The following is a 13,789-nucleotide window of genomic DNA, read 5'->3' as shown; positions in this document are numbered from 1 at the left end:
CCTACTAAGCTACAAAAATCTGCCCAAATACATCTTTGATGCCATTACATACAGACAGCAAGCAGTACAGGAATATTTGCATTAGAATATGTGGGAGTTTAATGAACAACAGGCTGAAGGTGGTCAGAAATGAGTAGCCTTGCAGCAGGGAAGACCAATGGTATATGAGGTTGTAATAGCAAGGGTGCACTCATCAGTTTGGGAAGTGCTTTTTCCCCTCTCTTTGGTACCTGGGAAGTGTCTGCAGTATTGTGCTCAGTTTTGGTCTCCCCAGCACAAGAAAGACCTTGGCATTCTGGAGTGAGTTCAGAAGGGACACCAAGTAGGTTAGGAGGCTAAGGCACATTATGTGTGAGTGATTGAAATCTGGGAGAGGGATTTTTTTCAATATGAAGGTGGCCACAGTTTTCTCAGAGAAGCATCTCACTCCTTGGAGATATTAAACATCTAATTTTATAAGGCTGTAAACAATCTGACATAGCACAAAACTGGTCCCACTTTATGCTGGGGAGTAGAATAAAAAAAAGTTTTTTTTAATCTAAATTGTTCTTTGAGTTTGAATGTTACAGTTAGGAAGAGCCATGATTTTGAAGAAATACATACCATGAAGGTGGTAACACATGGTTTTGAAATCTTTTCCAGGAAAAGGTGTAGCAAAGATAAGCATAAGATCTTCCTCAACAGGAGAGTGAAGAGAACACAAGCCAATAGAAAAAAGGAAACCTATGATCTATACTGCCCATGAATGAATCAATAACAATTCCTAACTTAAGTTACCTGCCAACTGAGATTTACAGCACAATGTGAAGGGACAAACAGCACACTTTTAAAAGTAGTTGAATGACTAGCAAAGAAAGCCATAACTTGTTTAAGGAGTTTGAATAGTGAAATACTAGATTAACTCAAATGCATAGGAGTATACAGACACAGATACTTCCATGAAAAGACTACCAATGTTGACAGACTAGTGGGAAACAGAAAGTGTCATCCAATGCAATTCTTTTTGAGATCATTGATCATTCAGAAGCCTTAAGAACAAAATCACTGAGCACTGCTACAACAATATACTCACTTAGTGAATAAAAATGAACTTAATCATGTGCAAGAGTAAAATTCTGATGTTTAGCCATTCTATATGATGAAATGAAACTAATAATCATCAACTGCTGCATACCAAACTTGGATGGCTCTAAGTGGAAGAGCATTCTGGAGTCTGAACTTCATGAAAAAGTTCAAGTGCTCTTGATAGGTAAATCAGTCCTGTTGACTACCTTTATGACAAACAATTTCTTGCACATCTGGTTTCCTCAAAATTTTCAACAAGCTATCTTCCTTCCACTTGCTATTCTGGAAGTGCAAGGCAACAGTATGATGTTGCCTACAAGGCAGAGGGATTTCAGGGCAAAACAGATTGATTTTCAGAAATAAGTGTTCCAGAAGCACAGTGTTTACAAGGTTTCTGCTTTTAGTTATAGTCTCTGAAGGGCCCCACCTTCAGAGATGCCATCAGGAAAGATGTTGCTATCTATTTAATTGCACTGAAAAGGAAGTTTGGGTTTGGTTTTGTTTGTTTTGCTGCCTTTTTTAAAATATATGGAATGTTTATACAGTTGGACATGAAATCTGTTCTTTTCCAAAGCTGTGCCTTCATTTAATTTGTAAGTAAATCTCCTCAATAACTCTAGCCTTTCCAATGTCATATCTTAGCAGTGAGGTCTGGATGCGTTTGAGGGAAGAGTTTATTGAAATATGTACTAAATTACTACTACTTTCATTACTTCTTATCTCACCATGCCCCAAGCAAAACTGACTCTTTAGCAATGAAATCGAAGCACAGGAATTGGTTTGTAAGTGTCAATGTTTTACCATTATGCCTTAGAGCTGTCAAGAGAGGCAGGCACAAGCCTCTCAAAAATAAGCACATTTTCCTCATTTTTAATAGGAATAGCATATTCACCATCTAAAAGTGTTCCTTTTTTGGCACAATTTATTTATTTTTAAATGATCTTCTATGGCTTTTTCTCTGTGGAATCTCACAATTATCACATTATCAATGAGACAGGGCTAACAGTTTTCAAAAGTGAAGGTTGGTAACAGAAACAGAGACACTGTAGAATACCACAAAAATTTCACCAAAACTATTGATTCTGCTCAGAACAGGGTTGAGCTGTCTCAGTTTCACAATTTCAACCCAGAGTCCCAACTATGAGTTCCTGACACCACTTCCCTTTTTGTCACATATTGTTTCATACCAGGCAACCTTGAACTTCTGTCAGAGATGACACTTTCATCACTGTGAAGTCCAGAAAACTAAGATCTTATTCAGGATTTTGAAACTGGAGCTTTTCAGCCATTGAAATTTTGTGAACCTTGGCTTATTTCAGAAAACATCTGTCCAGAAGAATGAGTAAAACTAAAAGCAAAAGCAAAAAAAAAAAACCCTTTTCTGAACAAAAGTTTTGATTGTATCAGCCCAAACAGCTATTCTCTATTTCAACTCTGTACATTTCCACTCTGCAAACATTGGAGAGTTTGCATAGAGAATCAGTAAATTTGGTTGGAGACTAGCAAGACCTAACTGGACAAAGTCCTAGATAGCATAACCTTTTTCTGTTGTTGACCCAGATTGAGGTGTAGCTTGGACCAAACACTATGTCCTTAGACTACAGACACAGTGATTTCCCAGGTAACTGATTCTGTAAACCCTCTTTGGATCATCAGGATCTACAGTAATATTATGAATAATATTCTTTTGCAGGATGATGTCAAAAGGTGAAATCAACTTCTTGGCATTTTACCACTTACTTAGGAACAAAACACTTCTGAGACTGACTTTAACCAGTTATTAATGTTTACCATTAAAAAAAAAAACTATTAAAAACATGATCTGAGTTTTCAATTCAGGCTTGTAATACATTTTTTAAAGAAAAAAGGAAAACAAAAAAAAAAGGAATAATTTATTCTGATGCATTGTGAAACATTAAAATGCCATGTTGGCCCTTTTGCAATATCCCTTCTTAAGGGACTCCATCATTTACAGAAAGAGGTGACAATATGCCACATTTGCTGAAAATTGACTCCAAATCCTGGCTGTCAGCTGCCATCAGAGACTTCAAGCAGCACTTATAGGCTTGTGTTGAATACTCACTTCCAACAGAAACCATCTTGGAGACACAGTGACAGCAAAGGTTGTGTAATAAAAGAGCCTCTGTCCTCATCTACCTGTGAATCAAATCCTTGTCTATTAACTATGTGATTTAATAAAAGCAATTGGCATTGTTAGGTTAGTTTATTTTCTTCATATTTATTTTCAGTAATATACCTGACTTCTATGTTAATCCTTCCAAGTGAAGGTAATTATTGCCATAAAAGCTATGCCTTTTCTTTAAAATATACTTTCTCTTTTAATTAAAGTAAAATAGAAATATCTAGCTAAACACTCTATTTATTTCTATCCACTAGACCAAGACAGAAAACAGTTTTTCTTTTTTTCCCTATTTTTTTCAACTCAGTTAATGCTAGATAACTCATTTTACACATTTTTTACATTTAGCCTCAATAACTGTCATATTTTTTCCCAAAGAAAAAAAATATTCTATGAATAAGCCTTTCCCAAAACCTTGTTTGTCAAGAAGTGCAGTGAGACTTCTTTAAATGTGAAATTGGTGAACCAAAACAAAAATGAATTTTTCCAGCAGGAGAGCTGAAAAAAAACCAAAACTTGGTAAAGTATATATATATATATGTATGCATGTATGTATGTGTATGTATGACAGAATTTTTTATATTTCATCACCTCAAAGACTGGGAATTTGCCATTGTGCTTCCTGCTGCAGAACTGAGACCATCATACTTGTTTTATATTAAGAGTAAATATTGTTTATAGAGCACCTATGAAAAAGGCAGTTCATAGTGTTTGCTTGTGCTTTCTTTATAAAGCTACAAAAATTGCTTCACAGTAAAATTAGAAAAGCAATACTAATGTTAATAGCAAAGAAATAAATGATATGGTTTTTCACCTTTAAAATCACTCTTCAAAAAGAGACAGACTATTGCTCAGTCAGGTTTTCTGTGCACTAAGAATTTTGTGCTGTCCAAATTTTCCCTAGATATTTTGTTCCGCATTAACTTTTGGATTATTTTTCATTTCCTAGATTCCCACTTTCCTGGATTAAGATAAAACTGCATAGCAGGCATAAGAGATTTTCCTCACAGCTTGACTTGAAGTACTGAGTATAAAAAAAGAGACAAAACAGAAAAACCCTCACTCTTAAATAAAAGAGAGCATTTAATATTTAACATCTTAGCACAAGTGCTATGTGTTCTAAAATGATAATGAGGCATTACTATTATGAAAAACAAATTATATTGCCTGTTGTATGCTTAGGTGTACTTTATCGGGAACACTGCTGCAAGAATTGCTTGTAAATTCACAAAAGGCTTTCCTCTGGAGTTGTAAAAAAAGTTATGGAACTCAGATGTCAAGGCTCAGGTGTGTCTAATTGTATTATATGGAACATAAAGTTGTGAACCAGAATTACTGTGAGCTCAATAAAATAATGAACAAAACTGTGGGTATCTTTTACTTGGTCATGCTTTAGAATTGAAATTTGTTTTCATTCCTGAAATAATATTACTCTCATGGTTTTATTTCACTCTAACAAAAATACTTTGGAATGATTTCTGCTACCTTAAGCAACTATACATTTCCAGTTGTAATTATCTATTTTTTTGGATGGGAATTTTAATATTGTTTTAGAAACAATGATTAATTGCAAAAAGAGAACAAATCTATTCCAAACATTCCCTTCAGACTTGAAATTTAATGTGGGTGTAGCTCTACCCAACTGGAGCTCTGTTGAAGTCAATGGAGCTGGCATAATTGCAACTCATTTAGAAATATTAGCATTGACAATGATGATGGTATAAAAGGGATAAAATTGCATCACATTAACTCATGGCAGGACTCTACCCTGTCTGTACAGTAACTTCCTTGATCTCTCTTGTCTATCATCTATTCAATTCAACAATTTGAATAGTTTGAATAAATATGCTGATTCAAATATATGTTTTCCAAATATATGTTTTATTACTTTGGAGCAAAATCACATTTTGAAAAGACATTTAAACTTACTTAAAAGAAGGCATACATACATACATATACACGTAGATACATATATATATATATATATATATATATATATATATATATATATATGTATACATACATATATATATATATATATATATATATATATAGGCTTCCAGGCGAAGAAAATGTAGGAAATTAGGCAATTTTTTGAGCAGTAAGGAATCACATCTCATAATAACTTGAAAAATCTACAGTAAAGACACATGTGAAAGTCCTATTATAGCAATGGTTATGATTTCCACATGTCTGAATAAATACGTGTGTATATATCTACACACACCGAAATCAATACACATAGATTTACAAACATATGTTATGTACACATAAGCTCATATGATGAGTACATGTGTAGGGCTTAATTATTTAAAGTGTGGTTGATAATGACAGAAATAAGAAAATCCTTAAGTCAGCACAACATTCAACAACGAGCACGAACTTGGTTTTAAAATTTCGTATTCACATTTCTGGAACAATTATCACCTCACCTGGGTATTCTAACAAGTTAATCAGTAGCTGAACTGAAATACTCATCAACACACTATGTAATTTCATTGAGAGTATCTGCTAACTCAGATCAACTCAATTAATCTCTAGTGGGATAAAACAAAGAAGCAGATGGTAATGTGTTTTAGTCAACACCAACTTTTTATTCTGCATACATTTTTAAGAACACTATTCCTAGGCATTACTCCTAAGGCATTGAGAAATTGCCTTACTTTTAATCTAAGATTTTAAATAGACACCAATAAGACACTCTTATATTCCATTTTGTCAGCAATGATTACAGTTTTCTCAAATAAAACAGTTCCCTTAGGCTCAGTTCTGCATGATACTTATCCTGACACATCCATTTATTTCCTGGGAGCAAGTTCAGGATCTGCCACCACCACCACCCTGGCACAGAGGTCATGTCCTACCCAGTGAGCTGCGCTGATATTTGGTTAAATGCACTAAGCACTGCTGCACGTGCTAACAGATGGCGATCAGTAAGGATGCATTTGATATCACCTTTTCCATAGTTCTTCAAAGGTAAAGGTTTGGCATCCTAAACTGCTTTGTCTTCGTCTTTATGCAGGAAAAATAAAGGTAAATCTCTTAATTCACATGATCCTGATAGCAGTAATCTCTCTTTTCCTTTGGTCTGTTGGTCAAAACATTTATAAAAGTGGCTAAAATATGAATGCCAAGCTTGTTGGTAATATTATTTATAGCCTCAAGCTGCACCAGGATGGACATGATGAGGAATTTCTTAATGGATAGGGATCTTAAACATTGCAATGAATTTCCCAGAGAGATGATGGAGTCATCATCTCTGGAGGTGATCAAGAAATGACTGGAGGTGGCAGTTAGTGCCATGGTCTGGCTGATGAGGTGGTATCAGTCAATGATTGGGCACGATGATCTTGGAAGTATTTTCCAGCCTGGATATTTCTGTGATTATTTATACATTTTCCATTTAATGACACTAAGATTAAAATACACAGAAATGGGCCAGGAGGAAGGGTTGAAACGTTTTATTTCCTATTCCTACCCACTTTCTATAAGTTAAGGACCTCACTCATGGTCCAGCTCTTGTCAGCTTGATTGCTTGCTCCAGCACTGCAGCAGCCATATCAGGAGAACTGGGCTGTGACCCATGTCACAGGTAAATCCGTAGCCTTGAGGTCAGGGCAGACTTGGAGATGTTGGCAGACAGTTTTAAACATGGTCACATTGGGGAATTAATTAAATCCAGGCTTCCATCTCCATGATTTATGTTTGTCTAAGAGTGTATATAAGAACATACAAAAACAAGCAGACCCAACAGCTGGACAAAGCCCTCCTCCCATTGGAAAAAAATATCTTTTGTAGTAGATTACTGTAACTTTATTCTTTGAGATAAATTTCTGTGTATACCGAGTTTGATTTCAAAATGGCTGTTTGGATCCATTATGTGAGATAAACAGATTAAAGATTTTCTGAATCCTGTCTGCTGTAAAGTCTTGGGTAGTTTTGTCCTGGACAAGCCGAGAAACAAAATCCATGTGTATAAAGAAACAAAGTATATAATTCAAATACTAGATGCTCTGCAAATTAAACCATCTTCAAAGTGAGGTGGCACCTTAGAATGGGCCATTTTATGTCAAAATGTTGACTCCATAGTTCATCTATTTATGCAGACCTTTACAGGCCTTATGGTCTTACTGGCATCCTTACTATGTTTTAGCCAGTCTTCATCACTTGCAGAGATCCACAGAACTCAATAATATTTTTAGTTCTAAAAAGAAGAAGAGCGGTGGAGGTTTAGTCATGCAGTGAAGACATGACATAGTATATCACCAGCACAGGCAGTAAACAGAGCCCTTCTGTTTCTACTTAAAGGCTCTGCATTTAGAGTTTTGGCCACATGACTATGGCAGTGAGGGAAAGGTGTATATTTTAATGTGAGAGGACCTCTAGCAAACAAAAAGAGAGAAATTTTCTTCAACCTTCAAACAAGATTTAACCATCCTGCCCCACTTTTACTTTTTGTACATTGTTTTTTACTTTGTTTCCATGGTTCCTGTGTTGATTTAGCTGCCATTTCTTCTGTTTTAAATTTATGCGTTTCTTGTTCTGTATCCATATTTTATCTATTGCTCTAACTTTACCAACTCTCTTTTTTCTCTATCCTTTTCCCTGATAGCCCATCCTTTCTTCTATCAGCATTTTATGTACTTTGTGCTTGTCTACCATCCTCTTTTCCTTTCTTTTGCTTTGCATTTCCATCTATTCACTTTTTTTACTGTCAATTGGCTTGTGAAGAAATATATTATGGGAAGTAGTTACATACAGAATATTTCTCTGAAAACACAACTACATTTACAGTAACAGAAGACAACACATCGACCTGCAATATCAAATTGTGGATGAATTTAATTTAATGCAAGCTAAACCATGCTTTTAGGGTACCATATGTGTGCCAGATCCTTTAAAAACATGAAAGACAGAGTATATGCACTAAAAATATTACAACTGAGCATTCTCAGTTTTATAGAATCTATTTCAGTTTGTGCTAGATAACATATTTTACAAGTATAGATAAAATTGGTGACAGACCAGAGAAGTCTCATAAAGAAGGTACTTTTAATCACTGAGTTGAAGGAGAAAAGAGATTGGTTCATCTAGGTCATGATTTTGAAGTATCAACCCCATGTTATAATAGTGGCACATCTACATAGTCCAAAAGCAGCCTGGATTCTACTGGTTCATGTTCCTCTGCTTGCATTATATGTGCATTTAATGCATACATTTATATCATATACATAGACATATAATATTTTTTCTGAACTTTTTTCCAAAGAACTATCCACAGAGGATGATCTTCTTATCAAATTTGCAATTACTGGGTCTTCTTTCATGGTGATTCACATCTCATCTTTATGCCAAATAGAACTTGTTTTGTCTTTCATAGACTCACATAATGCCATGAAATAACATTATACTTACTGTATCTTTAAAACACAGACTACTTAAAAAATATTTCTGGAAGTTTTTGATTTTTTTATTCTGACTCAGTATTAGAAAGACATCTTTTGAGTTTTGTTGTGAAGGCAAGAAAGGAAGATATTTATAATAGTTAGTAGCCTGAACATTGGAACGATCTTCTAAGATGCAAAAGGCAAATCTTCTAGTCTCTTATTTGTCTTATGTGAATTTCTGACTTCCAAAGACTGGGTTAGCTGGCTAGGAAAAATAAAAATTCTTTTTTTTATTTTTAAAATTAACAGGCATTTATTGCTTTTTCTGAAAACAAAATGAGTTCCAGTTAGAAAGTTATAATGAATTGAAAATTCCTAATGTTTCTAGAGATTATTGTTATTTTGGGAGCTAAAACTCATAAGCCTTGTTGTCTGCTCACATATTCTGCCAGGGTTATTAACATTGTAGGTCTTCTCAGAGTTTTCTCCTAATGGAAAAATTTGATATTTCAACAATTTCCTCTTTCAAATAAATAAGAAAACAATGAAATACTGAAGCACATCACCTCACAAAAACCTGAAAATGTGGAAATGAAAAAGAACATATCTAAGTAAACAAGCTAATTTAGTGCATAATTTATTTCTTTTGCATCAATGTTCACTTTTTTTTTCTGAAAAATGGACTTGAAAAAAATATTTTTCTTTACTCCACATCTTAATTATGAAATTTATTTTTAATCAACAATTTGATTAGTTTATGAGAGCTCCCAAATGCAGGAAAATAAAAAAAAACAATTATTGTGAAAGATTCCTACCTATATTTCTGTTTCTTTGCCCAGCACGGTTTACTTAAATTTTCTCCCTCTTGCTGGATTCATTCATGTCACCCATTCTCCCTGCCATGTCATTAGTTTGCTCTGCACTCGAAATTGTCAGTCCATGGATGAAGCCCCAAAGGGCACAAATTCATATCAGTGTTGACACTGACACTCCTTTTCCTGTTTCATAGAGTGAAAGAGGTTAATGGAGAAATATGTTGTGAGTTACTCTTTATTGACAAAGACAATAAAAAATAAAACTTTGATAGAGAAACCAATGATGATGGTGTTTAAAATTAATGAAAAAGAACTGTGAGAGTCAAGATTGGCCTGTTCATAAAACCAGAATCTTACTCGGCTTAAAAGGAATTCTTTATTTCATGGCCAGAGCAAACTCAGATGAGCTGTCTCCTGCACAGGTGAAGTTTTTCTTTTGTCAATTAGATTGCTCTTGACAATCTGCCATTTCATATCTATTAAGGTACTTTTCCTTTAATCAGTTTAAGTGACCTGACAGGCTGGCTGGTTCAATTAGGTATATACCATACTTTTATGCATTAATTTAGTTTACATTAAAAAAATGTTAAATCAAAACCTTTGGAAGCATTAGGACACAAAATCATAGCACAACTCAAACCTTTCTGGAAAGGAGCAATATCAGAGTTCAGTGACCAAATATCAATATTCTATATTTATTTAGTTGAATTGTAGACATTTCCACATTGAATCAGATTGGACAAAAATCCATCCATTTTATTATCTTGTTCTTAACATTGGTTAGGACCAAATGTTTCAAAGAAACATAAAAAACCCTCTGCTTAAAAACCTGGAATAAGTTTCCCTAAAGAAAGGCTCTTAAACCCCATCATTTAGAAATTGGCTTAACCACTAAGTAACAATGTTTCTATTTCCTCTGAAAGTTTTATTCAGTATATATGAACAACTATAGAGTAAATCATAGAAGAAAATATAGTTATTTTACATCAGTTATATTTTATTACACAAATAACCTTTTTTTGCTGCCTGAAGAATACAATTTTTTCATTTTTGCTGCTGACAGTAGTTTTTAATACATAGCCCTGTGTCTAGGACTAGCAATGTCAGTATCTGTTGGGTATCCTTCACAACTAAAGGCTGGATTTAGACCATTATTTAATCAAACATCTCTCCAGGTGAACATAAACCACTTCTGATTTTTGCTCAGTGATTATATAACTATCCTGTTTATTTGGACCAGTAACTAAGATTTGTTAGCCGATGGGGGATTACTCTTGAATGGTTGCTGGAAAAAAACAATCAAAGTAATTTGATTAAATTCTGTCTCATTTTGGAATCTTCCTGTGCAGCTTTGTATCATTCTTGTGATGAAGAACAAGTGCTGTTTTGTAGGGGAGGGAGAAATAATGCTGTCCATCCCCTTAAATATATATTTTCCCCATGTGTAACAACTGTGGAATGATATACAGCTTTTTAATAGACTTTTAAAAGCTATCTGGAGACTTTGTAAAAGGCTTCCATACCCAGTAGATAACAAAATGTTATAGTAATTTTAGTGCCAGACCTTAATTAAAAAGAAAACCATAAAATGTATAAATGGGTACTATAGAGAATGATGCAGTTTTGCGGAACCATTTAAGTCTCTTCATCACAAGGACTGCAGAAATTAATAAGAGGACATAATTTGTGTAATAGTGTACTGGACACAGGGTAGTCAATATATTTTTACCTTTTGAACAAGCAGTTGTTGCTTGGAGTGCAGTTTCATCTTTCCAGGTAAACTCTTCCATAAGGGATAGTCCCCAACAAGCAAACCTGTTGTTAAGGCTGTGTCTGCAAATGAATTGTCTATAAACAAACTCAGCATCTGGCAGACATTCCAAGGTGAAAGCCAAACAGATGGCTAATTTAATATAATCTAAGTGACTTTGGATCAGATAAAGCAATTGAATTAACAGCACTTTAAATGAATGTATACCACACATTCTCACTATGCCATTATAATGGGTACCTTTTTATATCTTGAAAATCATCGCTAATTGAAGTTTCATATGGTGAATGCTTATATCTGTAAGATGTACTGCTAAACAGTCTGAAAAAAATTGCCATTTTAAATAAAAGCAATCAGTATTATACCTTCATTATAACTCAAATACAATTATTTTCTTCAAAACTCCTCCATACAATTTTTGAATCAAGATATGTAGACTGAACACCGTAGGAACTCGTAAGTGCACATGTACAGGAATAATTTGTTATGCCTATGTACAGGTATATACATACCTTATCTCTGCGTATATATGCATATATATATATATATATATATGTACATATAAAACATATATATGCTGTAAGTTTGGAAGTTTTAAAGTATTTATTTATTAAATACAAAACCCCTCAAACAACAAAATAAAACAACTTCTGAATTATAAAGGGGGTTTAATTATTATTAGCAGTTGTTATTTGTGACATGTTCTGAAGTAATAGTACTTTGATCTATAGCAAAAAAACAAGAAAAATATTTTCTCTTAGTTGCTTTGTATACCTTAGCTGCTTTGAGAGAGTGAAACACTCCCTGAATACTGAGCTGTACTGTTTGTACACAAAGTCAGATGATTAAAATTCCTTTTTATTTGTTTTTATATATACATTCAAGTTCTCTCTGCATTTTCTGATCCCTCTTCCAACAAAACGCTTTGTTACATTTGTGCAAAATAGGTAAAAAGGACATGTAAAGGATTTTGTGCTGAACAAAGGAGAGAGAGGATGCTTGAGAAAGTAGATCTTCAGCTTGTTTCCATTTCTTTCTCACTTGCACAGAACTCTGAAATCCCTGCCAAGCCCACAATTACATTAAGCTCCAGAGTTAGACATATGATCTATTGGAGATGGATTAAATACCGGCCTGCTGTGCTGCATGATGTAAGGAAGAGCTCCTTCCTGGTACTCAGAAGCTCTGAGAGAACGACCTCAGGTCCCTGGGCAAAGGGCCATCCAGCAGTGTCTGCCAACCAATGGGAAGTTAAAATAATGGGAAAATGCATGAACACAGTTAAAAACTTGGGTGCTGGCAATTGCAAGGACTGATTTGATTACCCCGTTAATCTTTCATTTTTCTGGTTTTGTTTTCCTATATACTGAGACATCAAAAAAAACCCCAAAAAAACTTTTCTGGCATTCTGGCATAGGTTATGCATTGCTAGTATTTACATTCTAGCAAAAGAAATCTGAGAAACTCATGAACTTTTCCAAATGCCTAAGTTTCTCTTTTTTTTTTTTTTTTTTCTTTCATGTATGTCATAACATTATTGTAAGAAGCATGGAGTAAGAAGTAAATAATCAGTGAAGGAAGTCAAACAGATTTGGCTTTGTTGCTATCGTGTACCTCTCATCTGATATTATTGAATACTCTTGGATTTTTCCAAGTATTGTATTACATGTCTTATGTTGTAGTAGGCAAATTTTCCTTCAAATTATACTATAATAATTATACAAACTAAATACATACATAATGGGCATAGAATGGATATATAAACACAAATACTTTTATTTTTTGAGATATAAACAAATACATGAATAAGCGCCTGGGTCTTCTGCTAATCCATACTATATAATGCTATTTCTTCTTCTACAAAATCAACTCTTGCCAAAATCTGAGATTTTAAATCTGCCTGTGGAAGAATATCAGCTCCTAGGTATGAATCTAGTCAGAAAAACCAGCACAGATAACTTAAAAGAAAAAAATTTAGAAAAAATAAGCCATTTTCCTCATTCTAGACATGCCCAAATCAGGAAATTTAGATAGGATAATAGATCAAGATTTCCAACCATGTTTTAGTGGAACATAAGACACTATCTTGACCCAGCCATTTAAAATACAATTCATAATTCTATAACTTTGAGGAAAATATTCTATTTAATGTGCAGCATATTGAACTACAGGTTAGGATTTTCCTTTTCTTTTTTTCTTTCAGTAAAGGTAATTGTTTCAGTCTAAATCTCATTATGGGAAAAAGAGAACACCATTTTACACAAAGCAAAGAATTTCCTGTAGATTAACAGTCTACTAAAGCCACAACAAATAGTTTTTATTAGTCCAGCTGTGATGATAGGAGCACTGCTAGTCAAATTGAAATTGTTACAGAAAAGCCTCACTATTAATACACATATATGTGTATCTCTCTATATGCATATATGTATATAAGTATATGTTTAAGTGTATATATAAAGTATATATAAAGTATATGTATATAAAGAATATATATTTTTTAAAATGTGCATTCATACACATATATATGTGTGTGTGTCTGTGTCTGTGTCTGTGTGTGTGTGTGAGCTTCCCATATATATGTGCACCCTTTTCCCTGATGCTCTTTGCACTT

Source organism: Vidua chalybeata, chromosome 3, assembly GCF_026979565.1.
Source record: "Vidua chalybeata isolate OUT-0048 chromosome 3, bVidCha1 merged haplotype, whole genome shotgun sequence".
NCBI classification, from domain to species: domain Eukaryota; kingdom Metazoa; phylum Chordata; class Aves; order Passeriformes; family Viduidae; genus Vidua; species Vidua chalybeata.
This window is presented reverse-complemented; position numbering follows the sequence as displayed.